The sequence below is a fragment of the Myxine glutinosa genome, chromosome 5 (genome assembly GCF_964187855.1).
Source record: "Myxine glutinosa chromosome 5, kmMyxGlut1.1, whole genome shotgun sequence".
Classification (NCBI taxonomy): Eukaryota; Metazoa; Chordata; class Myxini; order Myxiniformes; family Myxinidae; genus Myxine; species Myxine glutinosa.
The window spans coordinates 185125861-185148855 of NC_136265.1; the positions used below are offsets into that span (position 1 = coordinate 185125861).

At 41.9% G+C, this 22995-nt stretch overlaps 1 protein-coding gene and 1 long non-coding RNA gene across 9 annotated transcripts in view; one reads left to right on the top strand and one right to left on the bottom strand.

The window, feature by feature from the left end:
* The window catches only part of LOC137426603 (uncharacterized), an 83903-nt gene extending 70738 nt beyond the window's left edge, over window positions 1-13165 (bottom strand). Inside the window, exon 1 of the long non-coding RNA XR_010984379.2 lies at window positions 13092-13165. This is a non-coding gene — a long non-coding RNA (uncharacterized LOC137426603). The remainder of the gene's footprint in view (window positions 1-13091) is intronic.
* The window catches only part of LOC137413498 (neurexin-1-like), a 1626023-nt gene that overhangs the window by 219259 nt on the left and 1383769 nt on the right, over window positions 1-22995 (top strand). The gene's annotated exons all lie outside the window — the stretch shown is intronic.

Here is a 22995-nt window from a genome sequence, read left to right on the forward strand (position 1 = left end):
GGGATTGAAGAGAGTGAGGGAGTTTGTTCCAGAGGCGGGAGAAAAGAGGAATGAAGGAGTGAAGGTGAGCAGAAAGTCTTGATTTTGGCAGTTTAACCATAAGAGGGTTGCAGGCAGATCTTGTGCGACCTGTAGGAATATTTGGGGACAGAGCCCAGAGAGAGCTGGGGGGGCAAGGCCAGAGAGGAGTCGGTAGAAGACGGAAAGACCACCAACCTGCCTGCGGTGAGTGAGTGAAAGGCCCTTGGAGTTAGCTTCATCGCGGGAGATTCCAATAATTCTGAACGCTTTGGTTTCAACAGCGTGAAGACGAGCTAGGTGTGAGGCAGGAGCACCAGCCCAGAGGGGAGAGTAGTATTCCATTGAGCTGCGTATGAAAGCCTTGTATGTGGTGAGGAGCTCAGGTGTGCCAAGGAAGGACTTCACACGACGGAGGATGCCCAGTCGGCGACTGGCTTTGGAGGCCAGATTTGAAATGTGGTTTTCCCAGGAAAGATCATGGCAAATAGTGAGACCCAAAAGCTTGAGTGACAGAACGTCTTGGAGAGGATTATTCAGAAAGTGGATGGGAGGGTTGTCCAGTCGGTCTTTTCGGAGAGACATCGTAAGAGTGTGAGATTTATCAGGATTGAAAGACATGTTCCATTTGTTTGCCCAGTCTGTGATTTTTTCCAGGTCTGCAGAGAGTGAGGAGGCTGCAGACTGCCGATCTGAGGGATGAGGAATGGAGCGACAGAGAGTAGAGTCGTCAGCAAAGAGATAGAGAGGATTTTCAAGAGAGTCAGAGAGAGTGCTGTTTGTCTGTTTGCAGCACTGCGTCTACACCATTGCACGTAGAAGCGCCAAACTTTGCACACGTATTTGTCTTGCCCTGGAAGAGACTGTGCCCAATTGATGACGTCATCAGTCACGTGGTTCGGCCGCTATCTTGGAAAAACCGAAAAGCTTTGCACCTCTATATCTCCAAAAGTGCTGAACAGAAAAAATTGAAACATGGCTCATTGTAAAGAACTCTCCATGGGGAATAAAATATGATAATGATGACGTCATCTGTCACGTGGTTGCGGCCGCCATCTTGGAAAAACTGAAAAACTTTGCACCTCTATATCTCGGAAAGCGCTGAATAGAAAAAATTGAGACATGCCTCATTGCAAAGAACTCTCCATGGGGAATAAAATATGTTGATGATGATGTCATAGGTGCCTCCATTATGACATCATCATTTGACAAGTACAAAACTTCATCCGATCAAGATGAAATTTCTTGAGCATCATCTAGGAATAAATTTGTTTAGAAAACAAATAATGATGACATCATCGGTCACGTGGTTCGGCCGCCATATTTGTCCAAAATGGCCGATAAAAAAGTACATTCCGGCAAGTCCTCGGCCTCTGGCCGATTTTTCATCTGTTTGTCTGTCTGTCTGTTTGTTTGTCTCTGTTCGCAGTACTACGTCTACAGCTCTACACCATTGCACGTAGAATCGCCAAACTTTACACACATATTTGTCTTGCCCTGGAATAGACTGTGCCCAATTTTTATCTCTCTCGGCCCAAGGCCTCCATTATGACGTAATAATTAGATAATTCGACGAGTACAAAACTTCATCCAATCAAGATGAAATTTCTTGAGCGCCATGTCGGCATAAACTGGTGGAGAAAAAAAAGAAATTATGACGTCATCGGTTATGTGGTTTGGCCGCCATCTTGGAAAAAAACCGAAAAACTTTGCACCTCTATCTCCGAAAGCGCTGAATAGGAAAAAATTGAGACATGGCTCATTGTAAGGAACTCTCCATGGGGAATAAAATATGTTAATGATGATGTCATAGGTGCCTCTATTATGACGTCATAATTCGACAAGTACAAAACTTCATCCAATCAAGATGAAATTTCTTGAGCATAATCTAGGAATAAATTCGTTTAGAAAAAAAATATGATGACGTCATCGATCACGTGGTTCGGCCGGCATATTTGTTTTAACACAAAAGCCTTAAAAACCACGGAAAATACATCCTGGCGAGGGTTTGTAATCTCTGATTGCTCTTTTTCTAGATATACATGTTTCTCGTCGGTTATATCGAAGAAAAGATAATCAATAGTTATAATGGTTCCAAACCAATCCTGAAATGTTAGATTGATGACTTTATTGGGATGATGACTTCTTCTGGGAGTGAAGTGGAAGATTTCTTGAATTATGTCAATAATTATCGTCCGTCTTTTCAATACACTTATGTCATTTCAGATACTTGTGTCATTATTTTGGACATCAGCATTTGTTTTGCAGCAGATGAATTCAGCACGGATGTTTACTATAAGCCGACAGACTCACATTCTTATTCGTCCCCTACCGGTGTGCACCGGAGGGGACTATGGGTTTGCACGCCGTCCCTCCGTCTGTCAGTCTGTCCGTCCGTCAGTCTGTCAGTCAGTCCGTCACGCAAAGAACAGCCTTCCGGACTTTTTTTTCTAAACGCTTAAAGCTAATGATTTCAAACTTGGCACATGGTTTCCTCATGATAAGTTACAGATCAAGTTCGAACTTCACGACGTTTCGATCGTTTTTGACAAAGTTATGGCACTTTGAACTTTGGTAATAATTATATAATTCATACAGTGCAATACGTGCAGGCTGCTCCACGGAGCGACCTTGTGGGCTTATTTTAACTCCGATTTACATTCTGTTTCCACTTTTAGTGAGAAGTAGGGGTCTGTGCAACCATTCATGAACTTTATTTGGTGCACAACAGATAATTTTTAGCCGAGTTACCTCAAACCGTGGGTTGGTAATTATATAATTCACACTGCCGGTAGGGGACATGTATTGCAGCGCAATACTCAGAATGCTTGTTTAATGTGGGAGCCATCTCATTCTCCATCGTGCAAGAATTCCATACCAAATTACCAGTTTCTTTCATTGCAGAGCAATGATGACACTTTTTACATGTGGGCTCAATAAATGAGACTAACAGTATTTTTTCAAAACTAGAGGTTACCCTAACAGTATGATTCACGAAGCCAGATGCAAGGCCACATGGGTTTCTCAACAAGAGGCAATGATTGAAATGCAAAATAATTTCCGTCCTCGGATTCCATTGATTATGACCGAAAACGTGACAACGAGCCGTATTACCAGATCTGTCAAAGAGAACTTTAATCTTTTTTTTTTCCAAGAGAATTTTTGGTGACGGTTCCGTTCTGGTGGCAAACAAGAAAGAGACTAGCCTGAGAAAAAATTTAGTTCGTCATCTTCCAACGAGGCTGGAGTAGAGCGAGTTGGGACGAGGCCTTGTAATCACCCCAGATGTAAAACTTGTCACTATGTTGTGTCTCTTGACACTATTACTGGTCCGAGAGGTATATGGCATGTCAAAGGTCACTTCGACTGTGATGACAATGATGATGATGACCACTCATTTTTGCATCCTCAGATGCATAGGGCTGCCGAAACCGTTTCCAGGCTATTGGGCACAATCCTGGATGGGTCGCCACTCCGACACAGGATACTTGAATGGCTCATTCATCCCAATAAGCGGGATCCTGAGATTCTCAAATCAGCAACCTCAACCGTTAAGCCAACTCCAGGCTCAAATTCCATATAACTGTATTATATTACACAACTGTATATTGACAGCTTGTTAATGTACAGTTGTTGAATATTGTTCCAATCTACAGTATCTCAATCAGGTTCATCTTTGGATCTTTTAACATGAGGCCAAAGTTGTGAGTTTTCTTTCAGCCTTTGTGCTCTCAATATATCATTTAACCACATTTGTTCTGTGCTCGGGGTCACTATCTCATACCACCGTTTAGAGGCCATTTTTCCCCGCAAAGCGGGGGTTGGCCTTTTCGGGGACCGTGGTTGTTGTTGTTTTTTTTGGTCCCCTTTTTGAAGCAATGTTTTACGGCCGGATGCCCTTCCTGCCGCCAACCCTGTTTGTCGCCTTTTAAGACAAACAGAACTTTACCAGTGAACTGGTCCTCAATTTGCCGACCTCGGAAGGATGACAGGCTGAGTCAACCCCCCTGGCGTTAATTCAGCGATCGACCGGGATTCGAACCCAGGATCCTTGGATCCTAAGCTGGCATCCTAGCCGCTAGCCCAACACCAGGGGTCACTATCTCATGATAGATATTATTTTTTGCCTGATGATTCATGTTCCTTAAGGATTGGCATCCTGGATTATAATCTGCCTGAACTTATCAAAAGCTTGTGATCAATTTTATGGAGGGCACAACACGGATTGGTGAAATTTGGCCGTAGACTCGTCTGATCCTTAGCAATGCTTCACTGCAGATGTTAGTGCAATAATGAAGCCATTCTCCTCTCCGTCATCATTCAAAATTTCCCTGATTATTACCAAACAATACGATCCTGATTTCATTTGAAATGAGCACCAATCTACTTTTGTATTCAGACTGTTTGGAGGTTGATGTACATTTTATTCTCTTTTATTTGTTTACTTCGAGCTGTAGAGGTTTTTGAGCCACATGGCTCTTAAGACCACTTTGTGCAAATGTGCAACTTGTTTTTTTCTTGATTTAACACTCGTATCTCTGTTTGCAGCAAGGTTTTTGGCAAGGTTTTTATTCAAGCATTGTCTCTCACAGAACACACACCAAGATGCTTTAATCCCCTTTGGATTATTCTTGTATTTACAGCTCCTCTTATGGACATTTTCAAACCTTTTGTCGATCTAAACAGCTTCCTACAATCAAACTATATATCATACATTGTGATACTTTGTGAGACAACGGCAAATGTCAATGTCACGACAGTACAGTTATCACACGACAAATGTTAAACTGCATTACATCTTGGACTGAAGCATCTGAACATGTATGAAGCTATTTTTTTTTACCCTCGCCAGATGAGAGTGTATTGCAATTGGGTCCGTTTGTTTGTCTCTTTGTCTGTCTGTCTTGTTTGTTTATCCGGATAGAATGTGAGTATGCCTTTCTCTGCAACCGTTGGTCTGATTGACACTAAATTTTCACCAGAGGAGTGCCTCCTCCTGTATAATTTTTAATGGTAATTATGACGTCATATGTCATGTGCCTAAGGCGCCATCTTGTAAAAACTGAAAAACATTGCACCTCTATAATCTCTGCAATGGCTCCATGGAAAAAAAATTGAAACATGGCTCATTGTCAAGTACTCACCAAAGGGAACACCATATATTCATGATGATGTCATCAGTACCTTCATTATGACGTCATAATTAGACAAGTATAAGGCTTGATCCATTAGTTTGAAATTTATTGAGAATGATCTGCACAAAAATTGTATGGGAGAATTAAATTGATGACATCATCGGTCACATGGTTCAGCAGCCATATTGGATTGAACATAAATCTAAGTCCTCAATAAACCACACAAACACAGCAGCTAGTAAACACCACACAAAATGCACCACACAAACAGACACACACTGACAGACACACAGACACAGCCACAGACATACACAAACAGACACACACACACACACAAACAAACAGACACACACACACAGAAACAAACACACACACACACACAACACACAATACACACACACAACACACAATACACACACACACACACACACAGACAACAGACGCACACAGACAACCACACAGAGACCCACACAAAGACCCACACAATGACCCACACAGAGACCCACACAGAGACCCACACAGAGACCCACACAGAGACCCACACAGAGACCCACACACAGACCCACACACAGACCCACACACAGACCCACACACAGACCCACACACAGACCCACACAGAAACCCACACACAGACCCACAAACAGACCCACACACAGACCCACACACAGACCCACACACAGACCCACACACAGACCCACACTCAGACCCACACTCAGACCCACACTCAGACCCACACACAGACCCACACACAGACCCACACACACATACATACACAGAAACACACACATACACATACACAGACACACACACATACATACACAGACACACACACACACAGACACAAACACACACACAAACACACACACAGACACACAAACAAAAAACAGATACACAAACAGACGCACACACAAACACACAGACACGTAGACATGCAGACACACACAAACACACACCAGAATGTTAAAGCAATGGTCCCTTAATGTGAGAACAATTTCCTTTCGTCTGAGCAAACATCTCATTTATGAGAACAAATATAACTGGAGGCATTTTGCAGTTATTACAACGCCTTTTTTACGTGTTTTCCAGATTGTAGTCAATATTTGAAAATTGAAAGAAGAACTTACAAAGATTACAAAAGATGCATCATGGGATGAGAGACATCCTTGGGAACCCAAACTAAATCCAATGCAGTTTACATGAAACTGAACCACAGACATTGTCAAATCCAACTTCCCACGAAAGATTTTGCTTCTTCTTTCCAAACTTTAATCCTGTTCCTCATGATGGCCAATGTGGTCCATGCAGCTTGGAAAACCTTCAAAATCCTGCCTTCTGTACCGATGTTTAGATGATTGAATTAGCTACGAGAAAAATTGTCAACTGATTAATAATTATGGCAAAGAAAATGTTGCCTTCAAACTTTTGAACTCCTGCCTTCTGCACTGAAGGACTTGTGAATGAAATAGCTACCAGAAAATTTGTGAACCGATCTGCAGTTGTGAGAAGGCAAACCTTGCCTCACATCAAGTGGAGTTATCGGTCTAAACTGGTTGATTGCGATGCATCCTCTTCTTTTGTGACGTCGATTCAATCGACCCGACACTATGATTCAAGCAAAGATTTCTTAATCAATAGTTGCTACCATTTGTACTCGGAGGTGATTTTAGCATGAGATTTTTTTTCCTGCTTCCTGAACCTCACATTTTTCTACTTCCTGATCATGGAATGCTGCTCAAATCAAGAGCCACTGCTATTTATGAATGTTTATTTATCTTCAGTCGGAAACAATTGGAAAGTCGATACATTTATATTCAAATGTCTGCGCGGAATATTGAAAATGAAATGGCCTTACATCGTACATCGTATCAAATGAAGAAATTCTCAAAAGGACCAAAACGATGAATAGAAGATCAGTGATGAACTCAAGATCAGAAGATGGAAATGGATTGGACATGTGCTAAGAATGAATGATGATAACAACTGTGTGACAGCATTGTCATGGAAGCCTGAGGGAAGAAGGAAAGTGGGATGTCCGAGAACAACGTGGAGGAGAACAGTGGAAAAAGAAACAAAAGAGACAGGATGGAGATCATGGAATGAAGCCAAGCCGATAGCCAGTTAGGAGAGTACGTACGATATTACGCCTTACGATACGCCATATGGGCCATTTAGCCCGAAGAGGATAGATAGATAGATAGATTTGTCTCCAGATTATGATCTCGAGGATGTTGCTGCATACATTTGACGAAGTTCACTTTAGATATTCTTCAACTTTTTCTTTCCTTTTTGACTCAAGTGAACCACTTTTATGATTTTCAAAAAGGGTGTCATCACCCTATTTGAGGTCTTCAAAAGTTATGTGCATCTTCTCCTCTGATTGGCTACAATGCTCTGTTGTTGCCCAGCCTATCTCAGTTTATTATCTCCCTTCTCCAGTTCCTCTCTCATTGCTGCCAAGGCAGGTTTCTCCTTTTCAGCTCCAGCCCTCTCCAGTTTCTTCTTTCGTGTCTCCCCGAAGCCGTGACAGTCATCTCTCTCTCTATGATTGGTCATATTTTCTGTATGCTGTGGTGTTGTAAACACAACTAAACCTTTCCTTCCTCGACCAATATATCAACTTACCCATCACTTCATCCTTGTGCTCTTTGACGCCCTTAAAGCTCTGGTCACATTCCCATACAAGGTTCAAGTTGTACTTCAAATCGCCCCAAGCATTCACATCTGCCATCATTGGCTACTTCTGTACCTTCGCCCTCTGTGCCCTCTCTGGTTACAAACGGCATTTTCTTCTTTGCTGGTAGTTACAATGGAATCGTTCCTGTGCACGAGTTTCATACCACACACAGGACATTTGATCTCTTTTGATGTGTCGTTTGACTTGTCTACAATCCATACAACTTTTCACAACTACTACACACAAACTTCTGACTTTCAAAATAATTACACAGCTTCCCTTCACTTCTGCGCTGTCACGGTAATTGCACAACACAACACTCAAACTCAGATTTTAGACATTTCATTGGAGTCTGCTGAATCACAAGACCTTCAGTGAATTTGTGCATTTTCCAATCCAAACAAAATCTCTATAATTACAAATAATAGGCTTATAATGTCGTATGCCTGTCTGTCTGTCCCACCTCGAAACACTGAAACACTCCTCGGAGAGAGAAATTATTAAGTAAAAGTTGTTTCAAATTCATCCAAATCTGTGGGAAAATTGTGATACAGAAATAATGTTGTACAAAGGGGATTGCATCGTTAGGCATATTAAATGCAGATATTGCAACATTTGAAACCGAGACTACTCATTTGAATATTTTGATTGAATTAATGTTTTTTTTTTAAACTCATTTTACTCTTTTCTTTTCTTTAAGCATCAACTGCATAAAATTACAACTCAAGACATTCCTTATTTAACCTCCCATTTTTTGAGCTTTTTCAAACAGCGCAATAATAAAAGGCTTCCTTCTTTTTTCTTTTTCTATCGTGGTATTCTTACCACTCGCTTCCACTAGTTCAAAATGAACGGGACAAATTATATGATAATGTATGATATGAGTTCCCTTAGAAGGAACATCAATGCTGGAGGCCATTATGCCCGGGAAATGCTTGCCATCCGACTTGTCCCTGTTCTATCTTTTATAAATGCAGAGCACAAAGCAAGGAAGCATCAAGCCTTTTTAACGTCCTTGGAATGATTCGGCTGGGGTTCGATCAACCAACCTCCCAGTGGACACTTTAAACATGATGCCACTGAGCCTGGTTAAAACCTTTTCCTTTCATCATGAACAGGATCGAGTATGTACCGTATATATTTTTCTCCAACCAGTATCCGGACCACACCCGGCTCTACGACTCGGGGTTTGGTCATCCCCTTGTTTTTTACGCCGTCATATAATTTGCGCTTTCTGTGGGGTGAAAGCAATATTATAAATACTCGATGGTTACATTAACTCATGACAACCGGCTGATTTGAAACACAATTCAGGATCTCCGAGCACTGGGTTTTTCAACATTGAGCATTGCGCTCCGACAGAGCTGGACGCATGCTCCTGCTACCTGCACCAAGACAGAAACGTGTTGCAGTGGTGGAGAAAAGTGGTGAACAAACGGTTCCATTTATGTGTCAAAATCAAACTGTACTGGCCATTCCCGCTTCGGTTTGTCTCAGGAGAATTCCATAATTGTTTCCTTCCATAAAGCCTAGCACTGCCGAACGTCCTCCATGATTGTAACTTGATAAACTAGATGAAACCATTACCATTAAAGTCTTCTGGCTCTGTCTCTGTTGGGAGGTTTGGTCCTGATTGGAAACGTCGATATCATTATTGGCTAAAGCAGTGTCCTGAGATTGGGCAGAGCACCTCTCACATCTTCCCTGCAGTTGTAACGGTTGTCCTTTTCCTGTGCCTTCCTCACATATGGAGTACTGCCATACTCAATAACAGACGACTTTCTGAGGACAAGGATTTGTTGAAGCTGGGTTTCCTTGCCAAAACGGCAGTTACCTAAGTAGTTAATATGTGGGTACAGGAATCACTAATGATCTATTCATGTACATTTGGTATGTCATCCTAGAGGAACACAAAAAAAATCCTAGATCGCTGATTCACTCCAATAGAACCAGTAGAATTTTTTTCATTGACAGAAATCTTTGCCAATTAATAATCACTGAGTCTAAGTTTCCATTTGTGGAATCAGCATGCCACAATGAGTACTCGTCACGTCAAATATCAGCTTTTTATACTGCTCCTTGTTGCACTTGCATTGCACAGATAATAAATCATCTTCCCAGGCTTGTTCAATGGACAGCGCGGGATGCTGCTTCCTTCGTCTTCACCATCTTTGCGGCTAATCGGAGCGAACAGACTAAACGGCTTTCGCCTGGGTGTTCGAATCGGGCATGGCAGGCGGGCATTGGGAGTAAAATGTGCTAATGAGGCAGTACTTTAATGCAAAGCATAGCTTTAGAGAGGGATTGTCTCTCGTGGTTAACAAATCAAGAATGGAACTTTAAAATATCATATTAAAAAAGAAGAATATTTTTTCCGACTGTCCCATATTGGTTGTATCACAGGAGGTGCACCAATCAAATTGATAATCTGTCAGGGCCAGGAACCCTGCTTTTCTGGCCTCTAACAAAGGTTTAAATGCGAACCTGAGAGGTGTTTTTGTAGTTAATGTCATCCTACAGATCAATATATTCAACACTTACCAGTCAAACAAAATTAATTTCCTGTCAATGAGCTGCCTTTTCAAAATTAGGTGGAAACGAGGAGAAAAAGACATAAAATGTCTCCCCCACCCTCCCCCATGAGTTAAAAAATAGCTTTATCTATCTATAATTCCACTAATCTCTGTGTGTATGTGTGTGTGTATGTGTGTGTGTATACGACAACGATTTCTCGACAACTACCGGTCCGATATACTTGAAACTTGCCAGGTATATTGCTGGGGACCCGAGGATGTGCCTTTTCAAGGTTTGAAATTAATCGGACAAGTACTTACCGAGCTATGGCGATTTAGCCGTTCGCCGTTCGCTTTGGCGTTGCGAATGGACCAAACCATTTCATGTAAATAGAGGGGGGGGGGGGGGTTCTGTGGTCGTTGCGAATGGACCAAACCATTTCATGTAAATAGAGGGGGGGGATTGTCACTGTACTCGCAAGCCGTTCGCCGTTCGCTTTGGCGTTGCGAATGGACCAAACCATTTCATGTAAATAGAGGGGGGGGGGGATATAATTTTAGATAGATATATAGTACGGGCATATATGTATATAGTACGGGCATGCCCTAGTAGGTTTAAAATGGAATTATACTCACCATTATGTTGTCCAATAAAACGTTATAAGCATCGACAAAATGGCCGCCATTCAGCGATCTTTGATCAGATTGAACCACCTATAGAGGCCATTTCCCCCCGCAGAGCAGGGGTTGGCCTTTTTCGGGCACCAATGGACCCCTTTTTGAAGCAATGTTTTACGGCCGGATGCCCTTCCTGCCGCCAACCCTGTTAGTCACCTCTTGCGACACACAGGGAATTACCAGTGAACTGGTACTCAATTTGCCGACCTCGGAAGGATGACAGGCTGAGTCAACCCCCCTGATGTTAATTCAGCGATGTAAAATTAAATAAAAAATACTAATCCCATCACCTTTAAAGCTAATGTTATGTCAAGTTTCTAAACTGGTGCTTCCTCCTGTGACTATTGCTCCTGTTCTCATTATTGCAAATAAATAAATAAAGCAAATAGCAATGGCCGCCAGTCGGCCATCTTTGATCAGATCACAAAATATAGTGAAGTGCACGTGTGCACCATCATGTGCTGTGCTGTGCCAAGTTTGAACAAAATTGGGCCATGCATGTCTGTTAAATGGTTGGGGGCACGTTTTAGTACCAAAATGCCGCCAGTCAGCCATATTGGATCTCATCTAAAATATATATGTCAATGAATAATGGCTTACATATGCATGTGTGTGCCAAATTGTAACAAGGTTCTTAAACGCATGTCCGAGAAATGGTTGAGAATGTGTTCAATATCGGGTTTTTTCACAATTAAAATGGCCGCCAATTTACAAGTCGGCCATCTATGATCGGATCACAAAATATAGTGAGGTGCACATGTATACCATCATGTACTGTGCTTGTGCCAAGTTTGAACAAAATTGGACCATGCATGTCTGATAATAAGTAACAAAATGGCCACTAATTGGCCATCTTGGATCTGATCTCGAAAAATAGCACATGTAAGCCATCATTCATTATCTGTGTGCCAAGTCTGATCAAGATCGGTAAATGCATATCATGCCATGTTAAGGTGTATAGGGCAGCTTAATACATCCTTCCACGGCATGGCATTCTAATTACAAAAAAATCACAAAAACAATGATAATATTGTAACAAAGCATATATTAATGAATACTACTAATATTAACAACAACAATACAAGTAGTATAATTTGCCAATAATAATAACGAACATATAATCCCCACCCTCACCCAAACACATCTGGGCTTGGTGAAAGGCAGGCTAATGCTCAAGCAGTACAACAGACAGGTATGCTACAAGGTCATGAAGACCAATGAAAATTTGGTCCAATGGACCAACAGGCCCGCTCTACTATAAATGGACAAGGAGGTGGTTGTGTGATCCATGATTCACCATATAAGGTATGTTTTGTATCAACTTTGTTGACGGTGGGTCATAGCTTAAAATCATAAAATAGCATGAGGTTGGTGCTGTACGAAACATGGACACCAGGCCATACGCCTAAGCCACTATACCCTGCATTGGCTTTTGAGTCTCTAAGTTCACCCTGTTGTGAAGTTTGACATTGCCGGATATGTGTCATAAAATAAATTCACAGCATTTTAAGTAATGTCCTGGCACTCCTTTGTGTGAACGATAATGAGATGGTAAATCATTATGTGTGTTCTTCAGCACTCCCACTTTTGCAGATTCCTGGAGTGTCAAGCCATCCGATAAAACACTGGCTAGGCACTTCCTCACCTCCTACTCCTCATCTCTCCATCCTCCCCATTCACCATGAAACAATAGGTGCAATCTGCTTGCATTTCTTGAAGACTACTTTTTTACCCAAATTTGCATATAAATGTATATATTTTTTAGCTTTAGCTCTGATGTTTCATCACTCTTGCTTTCATGTACCTTGCTTGTGATGTTTGCATTGTGTGCCTAACGTTTCTGCACAATCGCCTTTTTTGTATAATTTCTGCCAGGTTATAGGTTGTGTTTACATGCTCAATTACATCCAGTGCCATGAACGATCAATTCAATGGTTCTTGATTTAAAAAAAAAAGTGCACATCTTTTAAAATCAAAGTTTCACTCAGATTATGACCTTGCATAAGGTCACCTTCAATATATTCAAAGCCAAACTGAGTTACATAATAGGTGTTGTGCTTCTATAATATTTACCAAGAATCCTTGGCTTTTCTTAAGCCATGATTCAGCTAATATTTAGAGCATTGCTGCATGTATTGTCGCGTTCCCGGGGTGAACACACCAGGGGACGGATAGCCGAACGAGCTTTACACTCGGACGCGCTCAGTCAACGATGGCGGACCTTCTTTATACGCGCTGGGGAGGGCAGCGGGGAGAGAGGAGGGGTAACGAAGCTCTTACTTTCAGGGACCCCACTGGACATCTTCGACCCTGCGATAATTAATTCAACCGACATGGAATTATAATGTAAAAATACCGGCTTTATTGAAAGAAATGCCATAACAAAAGAATGCACGGTAAACTAAAATTCCTAATCGATGGACCCTCCATACGGACTCGTATACAACACAAGGGGAAAAATAACTAGAACATAATGTGTATGTTTGTGTACTTAACTCTGAGCGGCTCTTGAACCTCGTCAGCCACGAACGGATCCTGGAGGTCCGTACACGGGAAACGCACGCCCTGGCGCGAAGTCCGTGCGCGGTAAGCAGGCCTTAGCGTGCCGCTCGTTCACTCCAGCTGCGCTTGTCCCCACCGTCTGCTTCACACAGCACAGACGTCTCTCAGCACACTCAGACGATGCACAGCCAGCCACCAACGGGCCAAGGAAAGGACAATGCGGTCGCTCGAACCGATATATCTATCTGCACTAGCAGGATTTGGATGTGGGGTCTGACCACGGGTGTTGTGGCATGGCCTGGTCCCTGCCGGGAGTCTGGTGGAGTATTGCATCCCTTGTCAAACGGGGCAGTGTCCGAGCCAGTGTCTGAAGCTTGTGGGGTCACCGGGCCCTGGAGGGGGTTAAGAGCTACAGTGGACCGAGGTGGTCACCCATGGGCACCTGGCATGGTTGCGGATTGTGCTTTGGTGGCATGTTATGACCTGCCATGCTGGGCTGATCTATGGATGCGGGTCAGATCGCGTGGAATGGATATGAGTAGAGATCACAGGACAACTACTGGAGAATCTGTGGAACATTATGGAGTGATTGGGAAAATCCCGGTGAGGGCCACATGACCTTCCACAGATGGTGTGCTGTGATTTATGGGCTCTCGGTTTGGGAAGAGAGACCTAGGTGTGATTGGCATGGGATACATGGGCAGATTGACTGCAGAAGGTGCTGCTGGTATTGAACGTGCTCCCCAGTGGAAATTGGATTTGTATAAAATTTACCATTCCTCATTGTCACGACTCATCATGCTTTGTGTTTGGGGGTATGCAGGTGAGTCGGGGGATTAGTATGGGTAACTGGCAAGATTGGCCATGAGAGACGAGCATGTGGACATGTTGGAAAGGGTTAAAATGTGATATGTTGTGAGGAAATAATTGTGTTTTTACCTCCATCACCAAAGGTGGATGGAGGTTATGTTTTCACCCCTGTCTGTCTGTTTCTCCGTTTGTCTGTCCGTTTGTGAACAATATATCTCAAAACATTGTGGACGGATTCGGACGAAATATGGCAGAGATGTAGCGTATGTGTCAAGGACGAAATTATTAGAATTTGGTGAAGATCTGGATTCGGATCTGGCTAGTAGATTTTTTTTTAGTGATTCTTCACTATTAGGAGATAGGGCCAAAAACGATACATAGCAGGATATCTCAAAAAGTTGTGGACGGATTCGGACGAAATATGGCAGAGATGTAGCGTATGTGTCAAGGACGAAATGATTAGAATTTGGTGAAGATCCGGATTCGGATCCAGCTAGTACAATTTTTTAAGTGATTCTTCACTATTGAGTGATATGGCCAACCAGGTGGAGGTATGCTCTCTACTGAGTGCCGTTCTAGTTTTCTTGTGTGTTTATGATAGTGTGTATGCAGGCCTTATCAGGGTAGGTACCCAATACCTTGTATTGCAGGTGATGGAGATTGCATGGCAGATGGGGAGGGAGTGTAAGTTGGTACTTATTTTGCCGACCTCAGTAGGATGACAGGCTGAGTCAACCCACCTGGTGTTGTTTCAATGGCACGACAGGGGCGCAAACTCAAGACCCTAAGATCTTAAGCCAGCCATCTTAACCAGCCAACTCCAGACTTATTTGACTACTTAGTTTAGATTATCCTCTTTAGTAGAAAAGGCACAGATAATCAACAAGTATAACTAAACTCTAATGCATCAACTTGCAACATCTACGAGAAAGCAGACTTAACCTCAGGCCTCAGGAATCAGGTGTGCTGTTTGCAAGAGAACAGGAAGGTTGTTAGATACTGAATATTCACGTTTTATACAGTAGCAATGGTGTTTCTTGTCGGGATTACAGTTTCCCCAAGATCCACAAGCAAGAAATCACATTCCAGTTCATGTGTCTTGTGTTAATGGACCAGTTGGACCACCCTATTGTTTGTGCAAGTTGATTACTAGCGTACTTAAACATGTGGGAAAAACTGAGCAAGGATTCTGAAACAACACTTAGTTTGCGGAGCGATTGATACTCATCACGATACAACTCCGCTAAATGATGGTTTTATTTGATGTGCTCTCTTTGTTCACCAAAGTGCCCACAGCTTTGGTAGTCAAGGTGGCTGGACAGCAGTTAATGGAGATGAATGCTGGAAACAGGACGGTGGTTCATTAAATGTCAAGGAAGGATGTGACCAATTCAGTGCATGCCCTCTAGGGCTCGTTTCTGTCTAATAGGTATACTTTTCTTTCCTTTGCGTAGCCCCCACCTCGAGTGGCCTTGTAGGTTTTGTGGCGGGCAAAATCCCATTAAAAAAAAAATGCCATCTTAAAACTATTTTATTTTTTTGGGGTGGGGTACGGTATTAAAGGTAAGTTTCTGGCATTGCCATGGGCCCACCTGTGTCTGCTTTGGTAGTGAGGAGTCTGAGAGACGTGACAGCCATTGTAACTACATATTTGGTACAATTATGTGGACGACACTTTTGTGATCTGCCCCATTGGTTGTCGGCAGGAGGCCATTGGTGAAGCATTCTCCTTTATTAAATTTACCTGTGAGGAGGAGCAAATGGTATCCCTACCCATGTTTGACATGATTGTGATATGAGGGGCCCTGATGGAATTTTAAACATTGCAGTATAGAGGTAACTAAAACATATCGAATGTTACCTTCTCTTTGGGTCATGCCATCTCATGGAACACAAAAGGCCTGTGGTAAAAAGCACTCATAAAATGAGCATGTGACATGCCGTCAACACTCGACATTATAGGGCAGAAGGAGAGAGATGAGGTATTTGGAAGGAGATTTGAAGAATAACTGTCATCCTGACCTCCTATGCTCGAGTGTTAAAGTGTGATTGGCAGCCCTGAAGAATAGGGACATCACACAATAACAGGAGTTATAAAAAGAGTTCCTGTATGTTACCCGTTCTGCCAGGAGTGTCTCAACAAATTGGGAGTTGAGGATGACAGAGGTGAGGGTGAACTTTTGATCTGTCTACACCATTAGACAGGATTTTACCAAGGCCAAAGACGAGATTCCACAGAACGACAGGATAGGTGTGGCTACACAATTCCCCATGAGTGTTGGGCTAAATATGTGGGAGAGACAGGAAGGACTTTTGACGAGCGAATCAGGAAAGCCTGAAAGACCTTTGAACGTAACCATCCAGAAATGTCTGCCATTGCAAAATATGGATGAGCGTTGGCAATATTCCCTGATGTAATGGCTTCAACACTTTGGTTGCATCTCTAAACCGGATCAGGAAGTGGAGGTTGAAGGCATAGCATACCGGGGAAACAAATGCATCCCTCATGGAAGAGGCTGTGATCTTGCCATAGGATTATTGTTCATTCTTGTATACCGGAGATGCACTGACAAGAAAACAACAGAGATGGAGAGACATTATCTCTCTTTATTATGAGCACATTGATAGTGCTGATGGGGATTTATTGTTTATTTGAGGGTTGTGTATGTTGAGGTTTTTGCTATGACACATTCCAGATTACACGTCACACCCAACTTCCCTCTTTTATTGACACAATTCTCCCTCAACCGTCTCCCCTTCCACCTTCACACATTCCGTCCCAACTAAGTCGTTGAGGCAGAAATTTCAATTTGCTCATTATGCAGGTGATAGTTTGCCCACTTTTTGTGAAGGACACTGTAGGATTTGCGACGTCCACAAATCAATGCCAGCAGACGCGACCCCCATTTTAACTTTCATCCAAGGGACAGCACACACATTGAGATGCCTCGCTTTGCTATAAAATAACAGAAGATAATTCCGAAGCATCTGAAAAGGCAAAGCCCATCCGTATCCGCTTTGTATTCGGACTTCTCCTTCCATATGCTAAGCATGATAAAAATAGTTAAAAAATAAAATAAAAGAATTGACAATTTTAGGCAACCTTGACCTTTTGACCTCAAAATTAATTTGACCTTGGCTTCGGTGACCCAATGTGCAACCCCTGCTCAAATTCCAAGTCAATCGGATGAAAATTGACGATTTTAGGCAACATTGGCCTCTCTCTGTGCAGGGGATGGCCTATCTAGTACAGCACTCGGTAGAGTACATACTTCCGCCAGGCTGAACATTTTACGTTTTGTATCCCACTGATCGCCCGGATCTGCATCTGGAGGTTAAGAAAAGTCGAATTAGCTTCTTCTTGTCACACACCCAAGTCATCCAACAAGTTTCGTCCGAATCCATCTATAACTTTTTGAAATATCATGCTAAAAATAGTTTTTGGCCCTATTTCTCAATGGTGAAGATCCACTTTAAAATTCTCGTATCCAGATGCGGATCTTCACCAAAATCGAATCGAGTCGTCCTTGTCACACACTCAACATGTCCACCAGGTTTTTGTTCGAATCTGTTCATAACTTTTTGCGATATCCTGTTCACAGACAGACAAGCAAAGAAACAAGAAAGATGTCGTGCATAGACATTGCGAAATCCAAATAAACAATAGTTGCCATGGAAACAGCAATTTAGTAATTTTAGAAAATTGGACCTCTCAAGTGATTTATGTGACTTCATGTTATGCATAACAAATTTGGTTGAAACTTTCTAATTGAGGCCTAATAGGTGCTTTACATGTTTTGGATGGCCTTGACCTTGACCTTTGACTAAGTTTGACCAAGCTTAACGAAGCCTTCCTCACATATACTACATAAATGTACAAGTAAGTTGTGAATGAATGAATATGAATGAATGAATGAATATGAATGAATGATCATCTTAAGGCCATTTTTCTTTGCGAGAATGGGGGTTAGCCTTGCCCCATGGCAATCATGGTTCCCTGTTTGAGGCAATGTTTTTATGGCCGGATGCCCTTCCTGACGCCAACCCTTGGTCGCCTCTTACGATGCGCAGGGATACGGTGCACCTATTCTAAACCGGGGTACACACCGGGATCATTCATCCCAGCAAGCTGGTACTCAATTTGCCGACCTCGGAAGGATGACAGGCTGAGTCAACCACTCTGGCGTTAATTCAGCGATCGACCGGGATTCGAACCCAGGATCCTAGGATCCCAAGCCGCACCCTAACCGCTAAGCCAACACCAGGCTGTACAAGTAAATTATGTAAAGTATCTGAAACTCCCATCTGAAACTTGTAGCAATGTACAAGTAAGTTGTGTAAGTTTCAATTTGATATCTTTGAAACTCTGAGGTATTCGAACACCAATAATAAATTCACAAAAGGCCCATTTGATTGTAATGGGATGAAATTGTTGTCATGAAATCCGTTGACATGTCAAAAAAGGCGAAATCAATCATTCTGATTTTTGATGAACAATGTCTGTTACCAGATCGATCAATCCCGGTCGATCGCTGAATTAACGCCAGGGGGGTTGACTCAGCCTGTCATCCTTCCGAGGTTGGCTAATTGAGTACCAGCTTGCTGGGATGAATGATCACGGTGTGTACCCAGATTTAGAATAGGTACACCATATCCCTGCGCATCGTAAGAGCGTGACCAAGGGTTGGCGTCAGGAAGGGCATCCGGCCATAAAAACATTGCCTCAAACAGGGAACCATGATTGTCATGGGGCCCGCAAGGCTAACCCCCGCCCTCGTGGGAAAAATGGCCTTAAAACGATCATTCATTCATTCATTCAATGACTCAATGTCTGTTACCAAATATGCAAATCCTGTTCAAATATCAATTTACAAGGATGAAAATTGATGATTTTATATGACCTTGACCTCTGACCCTTTTAGCTTTAGAGCTCAAAAAGAATATGCTTCTAGGTTTAGATTGGTGAACCAATTATGTAACCCAATATGAAATTTCTGTTCACCTTATCAGAATACCCACCCTCCAGGTGTAGATTGTGCATTACTTGCTGAAAAAAAGTATAGTCTGCATATATTGCAAGAAGATACCATAGATGTTTGTGTGGTGTGCGTCTAAAGGGGTCTAACAGGTCTAAGGTGTCTAAAGGGTATGAAGGTCTAAATGGCCCAACTAGTCCAAAGTGTCTATAAGGGTCTACATGTGCCTATAGATATAAAGGGTATTTTTCAATAGTAGTTAGGATCTAAAGGGGTCTAATGGTTCTAAGGGTCAAGGTGTCTATGTGGTCAAAAGGATGTAAATGTCTTAAGGAGCCGAAGGGGTCAAACTCTCAAGGGAACTAATGTGTCTAAATGGATCTAAAGGCTCAAGGGGTAAAAGTGATCTAAAGGGTTAAGGGATCTTAGCAGGATAAAGGGTCTAAGGGGTCAAACTCTCAAGGGATCTAAAGTGTCTAAATGGATCTAAAGGCTCAAGGGGTCAAAGTGATCTAAAGGGTTAAGGGATCTTAGCAGGATAAAGGGTCTAAGGGGTCAAACTCTCAAGAGATCTAAAGTGCCGAATTGGGTCTAAAGGCTCAAGGGGTCTAAACGGTCTGAAGGGTTTTAAAAGGTGTGTCGAAAAGGCCTAAAATGTCTAAGGGGTCTGAAAGTCTAAAGGGTTATGCTCCAACAGTAGGTGCAGGTCTAAAGGATCTCACGGCATCCAAAATGATTCACAATGAGGTAATATTTAATAATACAGGGATACCATAGAATACTATAATAGTTCTCTGCACAGTATATAGCATAGGTGATATAAAACAGTACTGGGTTAAATGGGATTTTGATGGGATGAGTCTCGTTCCTAAGCTTGTTTTAAGAAAACAACATAGGCACTTTCACATTACATTTTGTTGACGTAATTTGTACCAAATTACAAAATTAAAGGGAGGGAGTGTAGATGACATAGCGTTGGTGGATGAAATAGACGTTTCCTCCGCTCAAACGCGAAGTTTCCTTCTGTTTCCTTGAATCGATCCTTTTTATCATGGCAACAATTTATAATGTTCAGAGAACTTAATATGTAAAAAATATATTTGTCAATGAAGTCAATACACATGCTTGTCTTTACTTTTGATAACAGCTTTATCATCGATCCGGAGAGAAATCGATGACAAAGACGAGCGGAAGTCTACAGACATACATCTACAATATAAGTCAAGGCGAACCCTGTGTTCAAAAATGGTTGATGAATCTGTGAACGAGCAGTGCAACAAAAATGTATAGAAAAATATATATATTTTAAATGCATTTTTTATTTCAAATAATATAATCTATAAATGTCATTTTATGGACTTGCACAAGTCTGTAACATATTGTATTTTTATGATTAATTGTTGGCAGGTATATGGGTGAAGTTAATTGGATTTCAACACAACGGTGAGACTGCAAAGAAAAGATTTCCATGCTTTTGAGATTTGCGCATTTATTTATTGCCAAAAAGCAAAAAAAATTGGACAAGTATGTTGATCACTCCGGTTTGTGTGTTTGTTTGTTTGTTTTGCTGCGCACTTATACTTGCCTACAGGTTATACAACCCTGGTGTTGGTGTAGCGGCTAGGGTGCCGGCTTAGGATCCTAGGATCCTGGGTTCGAATCCCAGTAGATCGCTGAATTAACGCCAGGGGGGTTGACTCAGCCTGTCATCCTTCCGAGGTCGGCTAATTGAGTACCAGTTCACTGGTAATTCCCTGTTTGTCGTTAAAGGCGGCAAAAAGGGTTGGCGTCAGGAAGGGCATCCGGCCGTAAAACATTGCTTCAAAAAGGGGACCGAAAAACAACAACAACCACGGTTCCCGAAAAAGGCGGGGAAAAATGGCCTCTAAAGGTGGTTTTTTATACTTGCCTACAGGTCATAATTTTAAACCAGTCTTCACGAAACCTCACCAAATGGTGGAGTTCGTGGTCTGCTAAAATCCTATATATTTTTGAAGTCAAAAGGTCAACATAGGCCTAAGGTCAACCACTATTCTCAAATTTCTAAAACCCTCAATTTTCATCCGATTGACTTGAAATCTGAATAGTATTTGCATGTCCGCCTGCTGAATTCAACCACCAACTATTTTAACGTCAACATAGGCCAAATTTCTATAATTGTCAATTTTCATCCGATTCACGTAGAATTTGAAGGCGATTTGCATATCAGATCACTGAATTCAACTACCAGTTATATATATTTGTGAGGTCCAAAGGATGCTCTACTGAGTGCCATTCTACTTTGTTCTGTTTTGCCAATTGTCGCTCCATGAGTGATTTTTCATTATGTTATCCATCTCAATTGTGGTTGTTTTCACATTTAACCACTACGCAACATCTTGAAATTTATTTTATAAAAAACATACTGAACAGTTTGATCACAGAAGGGGACTATGGGTTTGCTCACTGTCTGTATGTCCATCTGCGGTCTGTCTGTCTGTCTGTCTGTCCCACCTGTAGTTTTCCACACCTTTTCCCCATTACCTTTTATTATATTCAACTGAAACATGGTACATGGCTTTATTATGATAACTTACAGAACAAGTTTGAGTGTTGGGGCATTTCACCAATTTCACATGGAGTTATGCCATTTTTGGACTTGGAAAATATCACATATTATACATCACAATTGCTGAGTGCTTGGAACAATAACATTCATTGGGACCGGTAGGGGACATGCACTGCAAAGCAATTCTCACTGTATGCTTATTCTTATTACGACAAATACGTCATAGTTATTTCAGAACCTGCTCATGTTTTGTAATAATCTGCTTTAATGCACTAACGTATTTCAAGATTGCAAATTTGTTTTCATTATTTGCGATGGGTGAAAGGTATATTTGTTGCCTTTGTAAGGTTGAAACAGCATTTTATGCTTGCATTAACTTACCCTTTCAGGCACTATCTTGCTTGAACTTGCCAAATGGAAACTTTTGTGTGCAGTAAAAAGCCACTGGTTGCCAAATGGATGTCATATAGCAAGGTTGAAAGCTGTCAGGACACACTTTTGTTAAGTGTTCTGTCTTTTTGACTGCAGCACCAAACCTATTGACTTTTATTTGGATTTCAGCTTATCGGGCCAAGGCAAAAGTGTAAAGTGCTTGGTTTAAATGGGGGACAAAAAGTGGGTAAAGGCTCGTGCTATTGACAGACCATGCGGTACTTACAACATGTGTTGATTTTTTTCCTTAGCTAAGAACCATTCCTGGACAGGTCAGCACTACATTTCAGGGAGTGTAAATTTCTGCGGAGCAGCCTTCTAAGAAAGTTGCTCGGTGTAAACGGTGGGAGAGTTCTTGATTATACACAGCAGTATGTACGACTGATCAATTTTGTATAAAACGCTGTGCTCGTTTTATTGTTGGATACTGCAAGGACTTTGCCGCATACGTAGCATTATGCCGATACTTTTGTTTGCATGTGATATGTAAAAGAGCCCACACGATTAGCACTCGGTGGCATCCCATGCTGCTGCACAGATAAAATCCACTTTACAATAAACTCCCAATGTTGCCATCATTTATTGTTTTATATATTGTCATATATTTGGAGTCATTTTGAAAGAAATTATGAAGAGAAAATAATGTAACGAGACTAGTGAGGTACTCGTGCTATGCACGGGTGGGAAGCCAAAAGCAAGCAAACAATGC